The following is a 20,791-nucleotide window of genomic DNA, read 5'->3' as shown; positions in this document are numbered from 1 at the left end:
CTGCGGACTCCGCTTTACAATGGTTACTGATCCCCATTCACTATGTTGGTTGGTAGGTCTCCGCGACGCGCCTTTCTCGATCGGCGATACGTTTGCAGGTGTTTGACTTTTCAGACTGTTACAAGAGTGGCCGCAATCATGCGGACGTCGACTGTCTTTCGAGGCTCCCTGTACCAACAACTGCATTGACGCAGAAAATTTCGCTGAGTTTGTGGCTGCCATCGACGACATTCTTTTTACCGACCTGGCGCGTTCTTAACCTAGCCTTAAGCCACAGTCTTAAGGTAGCGGTTGAGACTGTGGACCTACGGACACGTAAAGGTTCAGTGAACGTTATGCATTTATTAATATATTTTTATTTTGTATGGTTCAAATTGATGCTGTTTTATATTATATGCAGTTAACTGAGTGCGCTAACGATATACTTCTCATTTTTTATTTCAGCGAACCAGAAGCCCCTGAGAAACTCCGGTAATTAATTTTTGGGTACGTACTCTTGCCGCAAGCATTTATCTAGCCTGCAGTGACGAGTCTATAGAAACGGTACTGGTACAAGGTGGTACGTTTGACTTGTTGGTGCGTCATATGAAATCCCGTTGGCGTAGATGGGACAAAAAAGCATGACGGGACAAAGAGCGCTGTGTGTGTGCCTCTTTGTACCGTCTTGGATGCGCTACGCCAATGTCATCTAATTTGCGACACTGGAACGCCTAAAGAATGCGCGAAAGAGCACATTTTAAATTACCACAGGTTAATATTTTGTTTCCGTGTCATATTCGTTGAGATCGTCACATAAAAATCAAGATCACTCTTAATCAGACTTCTCGCTCGAGCTTGTGCGCAAACGAGAATGGAGCCGTTTTTGTTGAGAACACTCGCCCGCGCTAATGAGTGCATAAAGAAGCCGTGCCTTACCGAGTTGGCCGAAGCATTGATAATACAAACAGTACTGCACGCAAATATGCAGATACTGTAAGGATCATGGATAGCGTATGAATTTTCGGCTGCCTTAGCTAATGAACAGGCCTTATATCTGGTGGCTCAAGAAAAAATATGTTCAGGTTTGCAGGTATTGAAAGAAATAGACGCGAAATAAGCGCTTAACTTTCCATTTAGGTAAATGCAGAGACCAGTTTTTGTTCATTGGACTGTCGATGGTGATCCATCTCGCAGGTTAATAACATGGACTGGCTCAAGCTTTTCATCACAAATGGTTCAGCGATTGCCAACGTTTACGTTCCTGACTCTTAATGCTTCAAAGTTTGTTACCCCTGTACACACGAACAATCTCGCAGCGCTCTCCTTTGCACAAATGAGCTCGGTCAAACAGCACCCGGGTACATGTTTTGCGCTATGACCTGCTCCATATGGACGAGCTGAACCACTCATTGGGCATGTCGGAAACTTGCCACACCAATACAAAGATGTCCTTATGCCATAAAGAAATCTGATTAAACTAAAAATTACGACCCCACAAAAAGAAAGGTGGCCCAAATTAAAGGGTTAGGCTAGTGTATATGTGAGTCAGAATAGTTCAAGCAGCCGAGTCAGAAATAAAGTTTTTGAGGTTCCTCGAATTGAGCCGAAAAGGAAATACGCCAGCACCATGCGAGTACAGAAAGCGGATTTTACCTACATTTGATAGAGTACAGGTACTGATGACGGGGTTCTTAAGGAACCTATGCTAACGGCGAACGTGTCTTGCTTTCAGGCGAGCACCTTTAATTCACCCAAGCAAGTATGCAGAGTGATGGCTTCATGCTGCACAAATGTCCTTAATAATAATGTAACGTCAAAACGCTTAAACAAAAAGAAAGAAACGCACAATACGCATTGCTACCTTCAGTAATAACGACTCCAAGGGCTTTAGCATACCCGAATGCCTGAACTCTTTGCAAACCTAGTGGATTTCAACCCTTAACTTCAGCTCTGCCATTTCTTACACTTAACAGAGGACACCTGCCACGTGACAGCTTCCTTCAGGTTGGTGACGGACAGTACACGTGCGCCTCGGCAGTGTGTTCTTTTTTTTTCTGTCACACGCAGCCTCGTACGGCAGTTTCTTTTAACGCTTAATATGAAATGATGACAATGGAGTGTTCGACGGCTACTGTGCCCCTCATGACAAATTATGAGCTCACGAGAAGGTAGCTAATACAATATGCGCATACACTGCGTAGGACCATCCCGCAGCCTACTTAAGGAAGTGCAAATTTAGAAATAGACAGGAAGTATTGAAAAAGAAAGGTTACCATCAGAACCCAGAAAACGTGTTCTGCGCTATTAAAGTTTCGATTTCAAAACCACCGCGTTCTGGGCAAAACGGATTTGTGTTGATTTTGCGTTGCAATTCTTCAAATCAAACTGGATTTTAAGACTATTCTTGAAATCCAGTTTCTATTCGGAACTTTAGCATTCATTAGGGTGGGATGGCGAAGTGCAAGTAGGTAGCATCTTTTACTGCGTGTGAGTGTCGTAATGACAGTTTGCTCCAGAGGCTGCTGCTGCTCAAATGCACCCTCAATCCATACGAGAGTTCATGCTCCGCGGTGGCCAAATTGTGCCTGCTTGTCAATGACTGCCATCGCAAAGGCCGGGAAGTTCCTTTCTTTTGGAGTTTACTTGCAACATTGCACTGAAAGGTTGAACAATTTTTAACTCTTTCCGTACCGCTCCTATCGGGCATCGTGAGCCCGCTAACGATGGTTTCAAACGCTGGTTTCGATTTTCGCCCCGCCCATGGAGACACTGCTGTAGCGAAGTGACGCAGCTCTTAGTGTCCTAACACATCAGCTAACCAGGGAGGTGACGACGAAGGGGCATGTGCTCCCGCAGGGGCAAGTACGGATCCGCAGGTACGAAGACGACGAGAGGTATCATTCGAATAACTCGGTTTATAAAGTGGGCATTTACTTTAAGTCTACACTATACATATATTTACGGACAAAATGTTTTCGTACCCGTCGTCGACGGCCTGCCTGACCAGCCTGGTTTCCCGTGGTGAAGCGGCGCCATGTGCTGCTGCCTCCTTGATTTCTTTAAGACAACTCAGACCCTAGGGACGCAAGGACCGGCGGTAGGCGATGACGTCTCAATTAAAGGCCTACTCCGACTAACCAGGCAGACCAGCAGGATCCAATAAGGGTGGAAGCATAAGATGCCAAAAACGCTCGCGAACACAGCCCGTAAACACAATCAAGTTCCCCATAACTAATCAGTTTCTGCCCCCCCGCTACAGCCGAGCGTGAGAACGGCGCGCGACACGTGCGCGAAGTAACTATCAGGTACGCCGGCGTCGGCCGGCAGGGAGGAGCACATACCCGACGAGGCACCGCCGTCGCGGTCATTCCCGCATCGACGAACCTACAGTATTGGCCAAGAGGAAAGGGTGCGCGGTATACTCTCTTCGCCACACTGCGTATCAGACATGAAGGAGTAAAACCATGCGTTTGTTTTCTAAGCAGTTCGCCTTTTCCCCTAGGCGGCGATTTTACAACGCACTCCGAAGCTTTCAAGATCGTCAAAGTATCAAGCAAATATGGCCGCCTGCTATTGATGGTTTAAAACACCGCTTTCGAGAGTGCCGCTGATGGACACTCTGCACAATACTGCATCTGAAGAAGGGGATTTACATTTTTATATTCTGTACAGTTCGATTTTTCCCTGCACGTTTCTAATTTTTAATGCACAGCCAAATTTTCAAGATTGTCAAAGATAACGGTGGGCTCCTGACTAGGAGCTTACCGTTATCATTTAAGAGGAAAGTATACAATCAGTGCAATTTACGGGAGCTGACATATGGGGCACAGACTTGGAGACTGACAAACATGCTTGAGAACAAGTTAAGGACCGCGCAAAGAGCGATGGAACGAATAATGCAAGCATAAATTTAAGATACATGGAAAGAGTGGTTTGGATGAGAGAGCAAACGGGTATAGACGATAATATAATAGACATCACGAGAAAATATGGCTCTGAGAAAGTCAACTAATGATCAGATTACATAACCATTGCACCATTAGGGTGGCAGAGTGGGTACAAAGAGAATGGAAGCGCAGTAGAGGACGACAGAGCACTAGGTGGTGCGACGAAATTAGAAAAGTTGCGGGTGCTAGTTGGAATTCGTTGACCCAGGAGAGCGGTAATTGGACATCGCAGGGAGAGGCCGCCGTGCTGCAGTGAACATAAATATCATGCTGCTTCTGAGGATGATGACTATTGATTGTTCGAATCACCGCTTTCGAGATCTCTCGCGCCGCTCAACTACACTCAGCGCCACATGTGACCTCAACGAGGAAATTTGTTTTTGTTTTCTATCCTGTGCGCTTTTTCCACGCAAAGTCTTAATTTTCACGCACTCCCAAGTTTTGAAGAACGTCAATGTATCAAGCAAAAATGGCCGCTGCTATTTATTGTTTCCATCGCCCCTTTCGAGACCTTTCGCGCCACTCACGGGACACCCTGGGCCATAAAGGATATAAAGCAGGAGAATTATATCTGTTTTCTAAGCAGTTCACCTTTTCCCCACAAGGAAATAATTTTCAACACACTCCCAATTTTCAGGATAGTGAAAGTATCAATAAAAATGGCCGCCTCGTATTGGTAGTTTGAGACGCCGCTTTCGAGACCTTTCGCGCCGCTCACGGGACACCCTGCGCCATATGGTGCATGAAGCAGGAGAATTATTTGTTTTGTAAGCAGTACGTTTTTTCCCCGCAAGGTAATAATTTTCAACGTACTCCCAATTTTCAAGATCGTCAAAGCATTAATAAATATGGCCGCCTCGTATTGATAGTTTCGAACGCCGCTTTCGAGACCTTTCGCGCCACTCACGGGACACTGCGCAATATGGGACCTCAAGGAGGAAAATTATATTTTTTATGCGAAGCATACTAGCCGCACAACCACGCTCTTCCTTGCTGCGCCGCGCGCGGCCGCGTAGCTACCATATGACGTCATAACAGCTGCAAAAGCGGAGGCTCAACTCGTGCGCTCGCTTGCGGCCGCGTAGCTACATAGCCGGGTCTCAGCTCGTGCGCTCGCCTGCGGTCGCACAGATGGTACTGCGGCCTAACTCGCGCTCCTCCCGCTAGGGCACTGACGTCACAACAGCTGCAAGCCGGGCTCAACTCTTGCGCTCGCCTGCGGTCGCACAGCCGGTGCTGCGGCCCAACTCCCGTTCCTCCCGCTAGGGCACTGGCGTCATAACAGCTGTATAAAAGAGCGGCGCGCTGTCGTCGAGGCCAGTTGTATAGCGCGATGGCGGGAAAGGAAAGGGCCGGTCGTCAGACCGCAAAGCGCAAGTTGCAAAGAGCCATGGAAACGGCCGAAGAACGAGAAGTTCGGCTTGCCAAGCGACGTGCACAGTACGCGGCTAAACAGCAGCGTTCCTCCACAGAGTCCGAGGTAAAGGATGAAGTTGCGAGTGTATCTGGGAGTACTACTCTAGTATGCTTCGCATCCTGGGCTTAACCTTAGCTAAGCCACAGTCATTTTTTATTTTCTAAGCAGTTAGTTTTATTCCCCTGCAAGGTATTACCTTTTAACGCACTCTCAATTTTCAAGATCTTCAAATGAGCAAGCAAAAATGGCCGCCTGCTATTGATGGTTTGAAACGCCGTTTCCGAGACCTTTCGCGCCGCTCACGGGACACCATGCGCCACATGCGACCTGATGCAGGAGAATTATGTCTTTCTTTTTTAAGCAGTTCGTTTTCCCTAAGAGGTTATTATTTTTTAACGCACTCCCAAGTTTTCAAGATCGTCAAAGTATTAATAAAAATGGCCGCCTCGTATTGATAGTTTGAAACGCCGCTCAAGGGACACTGTTCGCCATGTGGGACCTGAAGGAGAGCATTATATTATTGTTTTCTAAGCAGTTCGTTTTTTCCCTGCAAGGTAATAATTTTTAATGCACTTTCAAGTTTTCAAGGTCGTAAAAGCATCATTAAAAATGGCCGCCTCTTATCATTAGTTAGAAATGCCGCTTTAGTGACCTTTCGTGCCACTCACGGGACGCCATTCGCCCTATGGGATCTAATGGAGGAGAATTATATTTTTGTTGTCTAAGCAGTTATCTTTTTTCTTATCAATGTGATAATTTTTAGCACACTCCCAAGATTTCAACGTTGTCAAAGCATCAAGCAAAAAGGGCCGACTGCTATTGATGGTTTGAAACCCAGGCTTCCATACCTTTACCTTTCGCGCCAGTCTCGGGACACTCTGTAACATATGGGAGCTGAAGGACGCGAATTGTATTTTTGTTTTCTAGGCAGCTCACATTTTCCCCCAAAAGGTAGTAATTTTCAACGCACTCCCAAGGTTTCAAAATCGTTGAAGCATCAGGCAATAATGGCTGCCTGCTATTGTTGGTTTGAAACGCCGCTTTCGAGGTCTTTCGCTCCAGTCACTGGGCACTGTGCCCACTCGGGTCCTGAAGGAGGAGAACTGCCATAATGTTTACCAAGCAGTTCATTTCTCTCTCAGCGACGAATAATTTTAAGGCAGTCCCAAGTATTCAAGGTCGTAAAGGAATAAAGCGAAAATGGCCGCCTCTTATTGATTGTTCAAATCACCGCTTTCGCGAACTTTCGCGCCGCTCACGGGACACCATGCGCGAAATGGGACCTCATGGAGGAGACTTATATATTTGTTTTCTAAGCAGTTCGCCTTTTCCCCACAAGAGAATAATTTTCAATGCAGTCCCAAGTATTCAAGATCGTCCAAGTATCAAACAGAAATGGCCGCCTGCTATTGATGGTTTGAAACGTCGCTTTCGAGACCTCTCACGCCGCTCAGGGGACACATGTGCCGTATGAGACCTGATAGAGGATGTTTGTTTTCTAGGTAGTTAGCATTTCCCCCGCAAGGTAATAATTTTCAATGCCGTCTCAAGAATTCAAGATCGTCGAAGTATCAAGCACAAATGGCCGCCTGTTATTGATGGTTTGAAACCTCGCTTTCAAAACCTCTCGCGCCGCTCAGGGGACACCATGTGCCATATGAGACATGACAGACGATGTTTGTTTTCTAAGTAGTTAGCTGTTTCCCCTCAAGGTAATATTTTTCAATGCAGTCCGAAGTATTCAAGATCGTCGAAGTATCGAGCAGAAATGGCCGCCTGCTATTGATGGTTTGAAACGTCACTTTCGAGACCGCTCCCGCCGCTAAGCGGAGACCATTTGCCATATGAGTCCTGACGGACGATGTTTGTTTTCTAACTAGTTACCATTTTCCCCGTAAGGTAATATTTTTCAATGCAGTCCCAAGTATTCAAGATCATCGAAGTATCAAGCAGAAATGGCCGCCTGCTATTGACGATTTGAAACTTCGCTTTCGAGACCTCTCACGCCGCTCAGGGGACACATGTGCCGTATGAGACCTGATAGAGGATGTTTGTTTTCTAGGTAGTTAGCATTTCCCTCGCAAGGTAATAATTTTCAATGCCGTCTCAAGAATTCAAGATCGTCGAAGTATCAAGCACAAATGGCCGCCTGTTATTGATGGTTTGAAACCTCGCTTTCAAAACCTCTCGCGCCGCTCAGGGGACACCATGTGCCATATGAGACATGACAGACGATGTTTGTTTTCTAAGTAGTTAGCTGTTTCCCCTCAAGGTAATATTTTTCAATGCAGTCCGAAGTATTCAAGATCGTCGAAGTATCGAGCAGAAATGGCCGCCTGCTATTGATGGTTTGAAACGTCACTTTCGAGACCGCTCCCGCCGCTAAGCGGAGACCATTTGCCATATGAGTCCTGACGGACGATGTTTGTTTTCTAACTAGTTACCATTTTCCCCGTAAGGTAATATTTTTCAATGCAGTCCCAAGTATTCAAGATCATCGAAGTATCAAGCAGAAATGGCCGCCTGCTATTGACGATTTGAAACTTCGCTTTCGAGACCTCTCGTGCCACTCAGGGGACACCATGTGCCGTATGAGACCTGATAGAGGATGTTTGTTTTCTAGGTAGTTAGCTTTTCCCCCGCAAGATAATAATTTTCAATGCCGTCCCAAGAATTCAAGATCGTCGAAGTATCAAGCACAAAGGGCCGCCTGTTATTGATGGTTTGAAACCTCGCTTTCAGAACCTCTCGCGCCGCTCAGGGGACACCATGTGCCATATGAGACATGACAGACGATGTTTGTTTTCTAAGTAGTTAGCTGTTTCCACCCAAGGTAATATTTTTCAATGCAGTCCGAAGTATTCAAGATTGTCGAAGTATCGAGCAGAAATGGCCGCCTGCTATTGATGGTTTGAAACGTCGTTTTCGAGACCGCTCCCGCCACTCAGCAGAGACCATGTGCCATATGAGTCCTGACGGAGGATGTTTGTTTTCTAACTAGTTACCATTTTCCCCGTAAGGTAATATTTTTCAATGCAGTCCCAAGTATTCAAGATCATCGAAGTGTCAAGCAGAAATGGCCGCCTGCTATTGACGATTTGAAACGTCGCTTTCGAGACCTCTCGCGCCACTCAGGGGACACCATGTGCCATATGAGACCCGATAAAGGATGATTGTTTCCTAAGTAGTTAGCTTTTTCCCCGCAAGGTAATATTTTTCAATGCAGTCCCAAGTATTCGAGATCGTCGATGTATGAAGCACGAATGGCCTCCTGCTATTGATGGTTTGAAACGTCGCTTTCAAAACCTGTCGCGCCGCTCAAGGAACACCATGTGCGATATGAGACTGCACACAGGATGTTCCTTTTCTAAGTAGTTAGCTTTTTCCTTTTTTAAATGGAGTCCCAAGTATTCAAGATCGTCGAAGTAACAAGCAGTAATGGCCGCCGGCTATTGATGTTTGGAAACGTCGCTCTCGAGACCTCTCGCGCCGCTCAGTGGCCACCATGTGCCGTATGAGACCGGATAGAGGATGTTTGTTTTCTAAGTAGGTAGCTCTTTCCCCGCAAGGTAATAATTTTCAATGCAGTCCCAAGAATTCAAGATCGCCGAAGTATCAAGCAGAAATGGCCGCCTGCTTTTGATGGTTTGAAACGTCGCTTTCGAAACCGCTCGTGCCACTCAGGGGACACAATGTGCCGTATGAGACCTGACGGACGATGTTTGTTTTCTAAGTAGTTAAGTTTTTCGCCTCAAGGTAATATTTTTCAGTGCAGTCCCAAGTATTCAAGGTCGCCGAAGTGTGAAGCAGAAATGGGTGCCTGGTATTGATGGTTTGAAACATCGCTTTCGTGACCTCTCGCGCCGCTCAGGGGACAGCATGTGCCATATGAGACTGGACGGAGGATGTTTGTTTTCTAAGTAGTGAGCTTTATCCTCGCAAGGTAATACTTTTCAATGCAGTCCCAAGTATTCAAGATCGTCGAAGTATCAAGCAGAAATGGCCACCTGATTTTGATGATTTGAAACGTCGCTTTCGAGACCTCTCGCGCCACTCAGGGGACACCATGTGCCATATGAGACTGGACGGAGGATGTTTGTTTTCTAAGTAGCTAGCTCTTTCCCCGCAAGTTAATATTTTCAATACAGTCCCAAGTATTCAAGATCGTCGAAGTATGAAGCATAAATGGGCGCCTGCTATTGGTGGTTTGAAACGTCGCTTTCAAAACCTCTCGCGCCGCTCAGGGGACACCATGTGCCATATGAGACTGCACGCAGGATGTTCCTTTTCTAAGTAGTTAGCTTTTTCCCCGCAAGTTAATATTTTTAAATGCAGTCCCAAGTATTCAAGATCGTCGAAGTATCAAGCAGTAATGGCCGCCGACTATTGATGGTTTGAAACGTCGCTTTCAAAACCTCTCGTGCCGCTCAGCGGACACAATGTGCCATATGAGACTGCACGCAGGATGTTCCTTTTTTAAGTAGGTAGCTTTTTCCCCACAAGGTAATATTATTCAATGCAGTCCCAAGTATTCAAGATCTTCAATGTATCAAGGAGAAATGGCCACCTGCTATTGATGGTTGGAAACGCCGATTTCGAGACCTCTCGAGCCGCTCAGGGGACACCATGTGCCATATGAGACCTGATAGAGGATGCTTGTTTCCAAAGTTGTTAGCTTTTACCCCGCAAGCTAATATTTTTAAATGCAGTCCCATGTATTCAAGATCGTCGAAGTATGAGGCAGAAATGGGCGCCTGCTATTGATGGTTTGAAACGTCGCTTTCGAGACCGCTCGCGCTGCTAAGAGGACACCATGTGGCATATGGGACCTCATAGAGGATGCTTGTTTCGTAAGTAGTTAGCTTTTACCCCGCAAGCTAATATTTTTAAATGCAGTCCCATGTATTCAGATCGTCGATGTATGAAGCACAAATGGCCGCCTGCTATTGATGGTTGGAAACGTCGCTCTCAAAACCTCTGGCGCCGCTCAGGCTACACCATGTGCCATATGAGACTGCGCGCAGGATGTTTCTTTTCTAAGTAGTTTACTTTTTCCCCGCAAGGTATTTTTCAATGCGGTCCCATGTATTCAAGATCGTCGAAGTGTAAAGCAGAAATGACGCCTGCTATTGATGGTTGGAAACGTCGCTTTCGTGACCACTCGCGCCGCTCAGGGAACAGCATGTGCCATATGAGACTGGGCAGAGGATGTTTGTTTTCTAAGTAGTTAGCTTTTTCCTCGCAAGGTAATAATTTTCAATGCAGTCCCAAGTATTCAAGATCGTCGAAGTATCAAGCAGAATTGCCGCCTGCTATTGAAGGTTGGAAATGTCGGTTTCGGGACCTCTCGCGTCGACCAGGGGACAGCATGAGCCTTATGAGAATGGACGGAGGATGTTTGTTTTCTAAGTAGTTAGCTTTTTCCCAGCAAGGTAATGTTTTTCAATGCAGTCCCAAGTATTCAAGATCATCGAAGTATCAAGCATAAATGGCCGCCTCCTATTCACGGTTTGAAACGTCGCTTTCGAGACCGCTCGCGCTGCTCAGGGGATACCATGTGCCATATGAGACCTGATAGAGGATGTTTGTTTTCTAAGTAGTTAGCTTTATCCCCGCAAGGTAATATTTTTCAATGCAGTCCCAAGTGTTCAAGATCGTCGAAGTATGAAGCACAAATGGCCGCCTGCTAGGCATAGTTCGAAACGTCGCTTTCAAAACCTCTCGCGCCGCTCAGTGGACACCATGTGCCATATGAGACTGCACGCAGGATGTTCCTTTTCTAAGTAGGTAGCTTTTTCCCCACAAGCTAATATCTTTCAATGCAGACCCAAGTATTGAAGATCTTCGATGTATCAAGGAGGAATGGCCGCCTGCTATTGATGGTTGGAAACGTCGCTTTCGAGACATCTCGCGCCACCCAGGGGACACAATGTGCCATATGAGACTAGACGGAGGATGATTTTTCTAAGTAGCTAGCTCTTTCCCCGCAAGGTAATAATTCTCAATGCAGTCCCAAGTATTCAAGATTGTGGAATTATCAAGCATAAATGGGCGCCTGCTATTGGTGGTTTGAAACGTCGCTTTCGAGACCTCTCGCACCGCTCAGGGGACACCATGTGCCATTTGAGACCTTATACAGGATGCTTGTTTCCTAAGTAGTTAGCATTTACCCCGCAAGCTAATATTTTTAAATCCAGTCCCACGTATTCGAGATCGTCGAAGTATCTAGCAGAAATGGCCGACGGCTATTGATGGCTGGAAACGTCGCTTTCGAGAACTCTCGCACCGCTTAGTGGATACGATGTGCCATATGAGACCTGATAGAGGATGTTTGTTTTCTATGTAGTTAGCTTTTTCCCCGCAATGTAATAATTTTCAATGCAGTCCCAAGTATTCGAGATCGTCGATGTATGAAGCACAAATGGCCGCCTGCTTTTGATGGTGAGAAACGTCGCTTTCAAAACCTCTGGCGCCGCTCAGGGGACACCATGCGCCATATGAGACTGCACGCAGGATGTTCCTTTTTTAGGTAGTTTGCTTTTTCCCCACAAGGTAATATTTTTCAATGCAGTCCCATGGATTCAAGATCGTCGAAGTGTAAAGCAGAAATGGCGCCTGCTATTGATGGCTTGAAACGTCGCTGTCGATTCCTCTCGCGCCGCTCAGGGGACACCATGAGCCATATCAGACCTGACGGAGGATGCTTGTTTTCTAAGTAGTTAGCTTTTTCCACTCAAGGTAATATTTTGCAATACAGTCCGAAGTATTCAAGATCGTCGAAGCATAAAGCAGAAATGCCGCCTGCTATTGATGGTTGGAAACGTCGCTTTCGTGACCTCTCGCGCCGTTCAGGGAACAGCATGTGCCATATGAGACTGGACAGAGGATGTTTGTGTGCTAAGTACTTAGCTTTTTCCCCGCAAGGTAATATTTTTCAATGCAGTCCCAAGTCTTTAAGATCGTCGAAGTATGAAGCACAAATGGCCGCCTGCTATTGATGGTTTAAAACGTCGCTTTCAAAACCTCTCGCGCCGCTCAGGGGACACCATGTGGCATATGAGACTGCACGCAGGATGTTCCTTTTCTAAGTAGGTAGCTTTTTCCCCACGAGGTAATATTTTTCAATGCAGTCCCAAGTATTCAAGATCTTCGATGTATCAAGGAGACATGGTCGCCTGCTATTGATGGTTGGAAACGTCGCTTTCGAGAGCTCTCGCGCCACTCAGGGGACACCATGTGCCATATGAGACTGGACGGAGGATCTTTGTTTCCTAAGTAGCTAGCTCTTTCCCCGCAAGGTAATAATTTTAAATGCAGTCCCAAGTATTCAAGATCGTGGAAGTATCAAGCATAAATGGGCGCCTGCTATTGGTGGTTTGAAACGTCGCTTTCGAGACCTCTCGCGCCGCTCAGGGGACACCATGTGCCATATGAGACGGCACGCAGGATGTTCCTTTTTTAGGTAGTTTGCTTTTTCCCCGCAAGGTAATATTTTTCAATGAAGTCCCATGTATTCAAGATCGTCGAGTGTAAAGCAGAAATGGCGCCTGCAATTGATGGTTTTAAACGTCGCTGTCGATTCCTCTCGCGCAGCTCAGGGGACACCATGAGCCAAATCAGACCTGACGGAGGATGATTGTTTTCTAAGTAGTTAGGTTTTTCCGCGCAAGGTAATATTTTTCAATGCATTTCCAAGTATTCAAGATCGTGGAAGTATCAAGCATAAATGGGCGCCTGCTATTGGTGGTTTGAAACGTCGCTTTCGAGACCTCTCGCACCGCTCAGAGGACACCATGAGCCATATGTTACCTGATAGAGGATGTTTGTTTTCCATGTAGTTAGCATTTACCCTGCAAGCTAATATTTTTAAATGCAGTCCCACATATTCAAGATCGTCGAAGTATCTAGCAGAAATGGCCGACGGCTATTGATGGAAACGTCGCTTTCGAGACCTCTCGCGCGGCTCAGTGGATGCCATGTGCCATATGAGACCTGATAGAGGATGTTTGTTTTCTATGTAGTTAGCTTTTCCCCGCAATGTAATAATTTTCAATGCAGTCCCAAGTATTGAAGATCGTCGAAGTATCAAGTAGACATGGCCGGCTCCAGTTGGTGGTTTGAAACGTCGCTTTCGATACCTCTTGCGCCGCTCAGCGGACACGATGTGCCATATGAGACCAGACGGAGGAGGTTTGTTTTCTAAGTTTTTAGTTTCTTCCCCGCAAGGTGATATTTTTCAATGCACTCCCAATTATTCGAGATCGTCGAAGTATCAAGCAGAAATGGCCGCCTGCTATTGATGATTTGAAACTTCGCTTTCGAGACCTCTCGTGCCGCTCACGGGACACCATGTGCCATATCAGAACTGATAGAGGATGTTTGTTTTCCAAGTAGTTAGCTTTTTCACCGCAAGGTAATATTTTTCAATGCAGTCCCAAGTATTCAAGTATCAAGTATTAGGTATCAAGCAGAAATGGCCGCCTGCTATTGGTGATTTGAAACTTCGCTTTCGAGACCTCTCGTGCCGCTCACAGGACACCATGTGCCATATCAGAACTGATAGAGGATGTTTCTTTTCCAAGTAGTTAGCTTTTTCCCCGCAAGGTAATATTTTTCAAAGCAGTCCCAAGTATTCAAGTATCAAGTATTAAGTATCAAGCAGAAATGGCCGCCTGCTAGTGATGATTTGAAACGCCGCTTTCGAGACCTCTCGTGCCGCTCAGGGGACACCATGTGCCATATGAGAACTGATAGAGGATGCTTGCTTTCCAAGTAGTTACTTTTTCCCCGCAAGGTAATATTTTTCAATGCAGTCCCAGGTATTCAAGATCGTCGAAGTATCAAGCAGAAATGGCCACCTGCTTTTGATTGATAGTAACGTAGCTTTCGAGACCTGTCGCACCGCTCAGGGGAGACCATGTGCCATATGAGAACTGATAGAGGATGTTTGTTTTCCAAGTAGTTAGCATTTTCTTCGCAAGGTAATATTTTTCAATGCAGTCCCAAGTATTCAAGATCGTCGAAGTATCAAGTAGAAATGGCCGCCTATTGTTGATGGTTTGAAACGTCGCTTTCGATACCTCTTGCGCCGCTCAGCGGACACCATGTGCCATATGAGACCAGACGGAGGAGGTTTGTTTTCTAAGTAGTTAGTTTCTTCTCCGCAAGGTAATATTTTTCAATGCAGTCCCAATTATTCAAGATCGTCGAAGTATCAAGCAGAAATGGCCGCCTGCTATTGATGATTTGAAACTTAGCTTTCCAGACCTCTCGTGCCGCTCACGGGACACCATGTGCCATATATGAACTGATAGAGGATGTTTGTTTTCCAAGTAGTTAGCTTTTTCCCCGCAAGGTAATATTTTTCAATGCAGTGCCAAGTATTCAAGTATCAAGTATTAAGTATCAAGCAGAAATGGCCGCCTGCTATTGATGATTTGAAACGTCGCTTTCGAGACCTCTCGTGCCACTCAGGGGACACCATGTGCCATATAAGACCTTATAGAGGATGTTTGTTTTCCAAGTAGTTAGCTTTTTCCCCGCAACGTTATATTTTTCAATGCAGTCCCAATATTCAAGATTGTCGAAGTATGAAGGAGAAATGGCCGCCTGTTTTTGATGGTTTGAAACGTCGCATTCCAGACCTGTCGCGCCGCTAAGGGGACGCCATGTGCCATATGAGATCAGACGAAGGATGTTTGTTTTCTAAGCAGTTCGTTTCTACGCCGCAAGGTAATATTTTTCAATACAGCCCCAAGTATTCAAGATCGTTGAAGTATCAAGCAGAAATGGCCGCCTGCTATTGATGACTTGAAACGTCGCTTTCGAGACCTCTCGTGCCGCTCAGGGACACCATGTGCCATATGAGAACTGATAGAGGATGTTTGTTTTCCAAGTAGTAAACTTTTTCCCCGCAAGGTAATATTTTTCAATGCAGTCCCAGGTATTCAAGATCGTCGAAGTATCAAGCAGAAATGGCCGCCTGCTATTGATAGAAAGTAACGTAGCTTCCGAGACCTTTCGCACAGCTCAGGGGACACCATGTGCCATATGAGAACTGATAGAGGATGTTTGTTTCCAAGTAGTTTTTTTCCCCGCAAGGTAATATTTTTCAATGCAGTCCCAGGTATTCAAGATCGTCGAAGTAGGAAGCAGAAATGGCCGCCTGCTATAGATGGTTTCAATCCTCGCATTCGAGACCTCTCATGCCACTCAGGGGACACCATGTGCCATTGAAGCCTGACAGAGGTTGTTTGTTTTCTAAGTAGTTAGCTTTTCCCCCGCAAGGTAATATTTTTCAATGAAGTCCCAAGTATTCAAGATCGTCGAAGTATCAAGCAGAAATGGCCGCCTGCTATTGATGACTTGAAACATCGCTTTCGAGACCTCTCGTGCCGCTCACGGGACACCATGTGCCATATCAGAACTGATAGTGGATGTTTGTTTTTCAAGTAGTTAGCTTTTCCCCCGCAAGGTAATTTTTTTCAATGCAGACCCAAGTATTAAAGATTGTCAAAGTATCAAGCAGAAATGGCCGCCTGCTACTGCTGGTTTGAAACGTAGCTTTCGAAACCTCTCGCGCCGCTCAGGGGACACCATGTGCCATATGTTACCTGACTGAGCATGTTTGATTTCTAAGTAGTTCTCTTTTTCTCCGCCAGGTAACAATTTTCAATGCAGTCGCAAGTATTCAAGATCGTCGAAGTATCAAGCAGAAATGGCCGCCTGCTATTGATGACTTGAAACGTCGCTTTCAAGACCTCTCGTGCCGCTCAGGGGACACCATGTGCCATATGAGAACTGACAGTGGATGTTTGTTTTTCAAGTAGTTAGCTTTTTCCCCGCAAGGTAGTATTTTTCAATGCAGTCCCAGGTATTCAAGATCGTCGAAGTATCAAGCATAAATGGCCGCCTGCTATTGATGGTTAGAAACTTAGCTTTCGAGACCTGTCGCGCCATTCAGGGGGCACCATGTGCCATATGTTACCTGACTGAGCATGCTTGATTTCTAAGTAGTTATCTTTTTCTCCGCCAGGTAATATTTTTCAATGCAGTCCCAATATTCAAAGTTGTCGAAGCATGAAGCAGAAATGGCCGCCTGCTATTGATGGTTTGAAACGTCGCATTCGAGACCTGTCTCGCCGCTCAGGGGACACTATGTGCCATATGAGATCAGAGGAAGGTATTTGTTTTCTCAGCAGTTCGTTCCTTCCCCGCAAGGTAATATTTTTCAATGCAGCCCCAAGTATTCAAGATCGTTGAAGTATCAAGTAGAAATGGCCACCTCCTGTTGATGATTTGAAACGTCGCTTTCGATACCTCTTGCGTCGCTCAGGGGACGCCACGTGCCATATGAGACCTGATAAAGGATGTTTGTTTTCTAAGTAGTTATCTTTTGCCCGCCAAGTAATAATTTTCAATGCAGTCCCAAGTATTCAAGATCGTCGAAGTATCAAGCAGACATGGCCGCCTCCTGTTGATGGTTTGAAACGTCGCTTTCGAGACCTCTCGTGCCGCTCAGGGGACACCATGTGCCATATGAGAACTGATAGAGGATGCTTGCTTTCCAAGTAGTTACTTTTTCCCCGCAAGGTAATATTTTTCAATGCAGTCCCAGGTATTCAAGATCGTCGAAGTATCAAGCAGAAATGGCCACCTGCTTTTGATTGATGGTAACGTAGCTTTCGAGACCTGTCGCACCGCTCAGGGGAGACCATGTGCCATATGAGAACTGATAGAGGATATTTGTTTTCCAAGTAGTTAGCATTTTCTTCGCAAGGTAATATTTTTCAATGCAGTCCCAAGTATTCAAGATCGTCGAAGTATCAAGTAGAAATGGCCGCCTATTGTTGATGGTTTGAAACGTCGCTTTCGATACCTCTTGCGCCGCTCAGCGGACACCATGTGCCATATGAGACCAGACGGAGGAGGTTTGTTTTCTAAGTAGTTAGTTTCTTCTCCGCAAGGTAATATTTTTCAATGCAGTCCCAATTATTCAAGATCGTCGAAGTATCAAGCAGAAATGGCCGCCTGCTATTGATGATTTGAAACTTAGCTTTCCAGACCTCTCGTGCCGCTCACGGGACACCATGTGCCATATCTGAACTGATAGAGGATGTTTGTTTTCCAAGTAGTTAGCTTTTTCCCCGCAAGGTAATATTTTTCAATGCAGTGCCAAGTATTCAAGTATCAAGTATTAAGTATCAAGCAGAAATGGCCGCCTGCTATTGATGATTTGAAACGTCGCTTTCGAGACTTCTCTTGCCACTCAGGGGACACCATGTGCCATATAAGACCTTATAGAGGATGTTTGTTTTCCAAGTAGTTAGCTTTTTCCCCGCAACGTTATATTTTTCAATGCAGTCCCAATATTCAAGATTGTCGAAGTATGAAGGAGAAATGGCCGCCTGTTTTTGATGGTTTGAAACGTCGCATTCCAGACCTGTCGCGCCGCTAAGGGGACGCCATGTGCCATATGAGATCAGACGAAGGATGTTTGTTTTCTAAGCAGTTCGTTTCTACGCCGCAAGGTAATATTTTTCAATACAGCCCCAAGTATTCAAGATCGTTGAAGTATCAAGCAGAAATGGCCGCCTGCTATTGATGGATAGTAACGTAGCTTTCGAGACCTGTCGCACCGCTCAGGGGAGACCATGTGCCATATGAGAACTGATAGAGGATGTTTGTTTTCCAAGTAGTTAGCTTTTTCCCCTCAAGGTAATATTTTTCAATGCAGTGCCAAGTATTCAAGTATCAAGTATTAAGTATCAAGCAGAAATGGCCGCCTGCTATTGATGATTTGAAACGCCGCTTTCGAGACCTCTCGTGCCGCTCAGAGGACACCGTGTGCCATATGTTACCTGATAGAGGATGTTTGTTTTCCAAGTAGTCAGCTTTTTCCCCGCAAGGTAATATTTTTCAACGCGCCCCAAGTATTTAAGATCGTCGAAGTATCAAGCAGAAATGGCCGCCTGCTATTGATGACTTGAAACGTCGCTTTGGAGACCTCTCGTGCCGCTCAGGGACACCATGTGCCATATGAGAACTGATAGAGGATGTTTGTTTTCCAAGTAGTAAACTTTTTCCCCGCAAGGTAATATTTTTCAATGCAGTCCCAGGTATTCAAGATCGTCGAAGTATCAAGCAGAAATGGCCGCCTGCTATTGATAGAAAGTAACGTAGCTATCGAGACCTTTCGCACAGCTCAGGGGACACCATGTGCCATATGAGAACTGATAGAGGATGTTTGTTTCCAAGTAGTTTTTTTCCCCGCAAGGTAATATTTTTCAATGCAGTCCCAGGTATTCAAGATCGTCGAAGTAGGAAGCAGAAATGGCCGCCTGCTATAGATGGTTTCAATCCTCGCATTCGAGACCTCTCATGCCACTCAGGGGACACCATGTGCCATTGAGGCCTGACAGAGGTTGTTTGTTTTCTAAGTAGTTAGCTTTTCCCCCGCAAGGTAATATTTTTCAATGAAGTCCCAAGTATTCAAGATCGTCGAAGTATCAAGCAGAAATGGCCGCCTGCTATTGATGACTTGAAACATCGCTTTCGAGACCTCTCGTGCCGCTCACGGGACACCATGTGCCATATCAGAACTGATAGTGGATGTTTGTTTTTCAAGTAGTTAGCTTTTCCCCCGCAAGGTAATTTTTTTCAATGCAGACCCAAGTATTAAAGATTGTCAAAGTATCAAGCAGAAATGGCCGCCTGCTACTGCTGGTTTGAAACGTAGCTTTCGAAACCTCTCGCGCCGCTCAGGGGACACCATGTGCCATGTGTTACCTGACTGAGCATGTTTGATTTCTAAGTAGTTCTCTTTTTCTCCGCCAGGTAACAATTTTCAATGCAGTCGCAAGTATTCAAGATCGTCGAAGTATCAAGCAGAAATGGCCGCCTGCTATTGATGACTTGAAACGTCGCTTTCAAGACCTCTCGTGCCGCTCAGAGGACACCATGAGCCATATGTTACCTGATAGAGGATGTTTGTTTTCCATGTAGTTAGCTTTTTCCCCGCAAGGTAATATTTTTCAATGCAGTCCCAGGTATTCAAGATCGTCGAAGTATCAAGCAGAAATGGCCGCCTGCTATTGATGGATAGTAACGTAGCTTTCGAGACCTGTCGCACCGCTCAGGGGATACCATGTGCCATATGAGAACTGATAGAGGATGTTTGTTTCCAAGTAGTTTTTTTCCCCGCAAGGTAATATATTTCAATGCAGTCCCAGTTATTCAAGATCGTCGAAGTATCAAGCAGAAATGGCCGCCTGCTATTTATGGTTTGAAACCTCGCATTCAGGACCTCTCACGCCGCTCAGGGGAGCCCATGTGCCATATGTTACCTGACTGAGGATGTTTCGTTTCTAAGTAGTTATCTTTTCCCCGCCAGGTAATAATTTTCAATGCAGTCCCAAGTATTCAAGATCGTAGAAGTATCAAGCAGAAATGGCCGCCTGCTATTGATGATTTGAAACGTCGCTTTCGATACCTCTCGTGCCGCTCAGTGGACACCATGTGCCATATGAGATCAGACGGAGGATTCTTGTTTTCTAAGTAGTTAGCTTTTTGCCCGCACGTTAATATTTTTCAATGCAGTCCCAATATTCAAGATCGTCGTAGTATCAAGTAGAAATGGCCGCCTCCTGTTGATGATTTGAAACCTCGCTTTCGATACCTCTTGCGCCGCTCAGGGGACAGCATGTGCCATATGAGACCTGATAGCGGAGGTTTGTTTTCTAAGTAGTTAGCTTCTTCCCCGCAAGGTAATACTTTTCAATGCAGTCCCAATTATTCAAGATCGTCGAAGTATCAAGCAGAAATAGCTGCCTGCTATTCATGATTTAAACGTCGCTTTCGAGACCTCTCGTGCCGCTCAGGCGACAGCATGTGGCATATGTTACCGGACTGAGGATGTTTGTTTTCTAAGTAGTTTGGTTCTTGCAAGCAAGGTAATATTTTTCAGTGCAGTCCCAATTATTGAAGACCGTCGAAGTATCAGGCAGAAATGGCCGCCTCCTGTTTATGATTTGAAACGTAGTTTTCGAGACCTGTCGCGTCGCTCAGGGGACACAATGTGCCATATAATATCAGACGGAGGATGTTTGTTTTCTAAGCAGTTCGCTTTTTCCCTGCAAGGTAATCATTTATATTGTAGTCCCGAGTATTCAAGATCGTCGAAGTATCAACATAAATGGCCGCCTGCTATTGCTGGTTTGAAACATAGCTTTCGAAACCTCACGCGCCGCTCAGGGGACACCATGTGCCATACGTTACCTGACTGAGCATGTTTGATTTCTAAGTAGTTATCTTTTTCTCCGCCAGGTAACAATTTTCAATGCAGTCCCAAGTATTCATGATCGTCGAAGTATCAAGCAGAAATGGCCGCCTGCAATTGATGATTTGAAACGTCGCTTTCGATACCTCTTGCGCCGCTCAGGGGAGACCA

General features: G+C 45.7%; 1 protein-coding gene across 1 annotated transcript in view; it reads left to right on the top strand.

Annotated features, from left to right (window-relative positions):
• The first annotated feature begins 448 nt into the window (after positions 1 to 448).
• The window catches only part of LOC126523967 (chitinase-3-like protein 1), a 273,036-nt gene continuing 252,693 nt past the window's right edge, over positions 449 to 20,791 (top strand). The window contains exon 1 of the mRNA XM_050172367.3: positions 449 to 471. The gene's annotated coding sequence lies outside the window, so the exon portion shown is untranslated. The remainder of the gene's footprint in view (positions 472 to 20,791) is intronic.

Source organism: Dermacentor andersoni, chromosome 6 (assembly GCF_023375885.2).
Source record: "Dermacentor andersoni chromosome 6, qqDerAnde1_hic_scaffold, whole genome shotgun sequence".
Taxonomy (NCBI): Eukaryota; Metazoa; Arthropoda; class Arachnida; order Ixodida; family Ixodidae; genus Dermacentor; species Dermacentor andersoni.
Note: the sequence above shows the minus strand (reverse complement) of the source record. Positions and strands in the feature narration are given on the sequence as shown.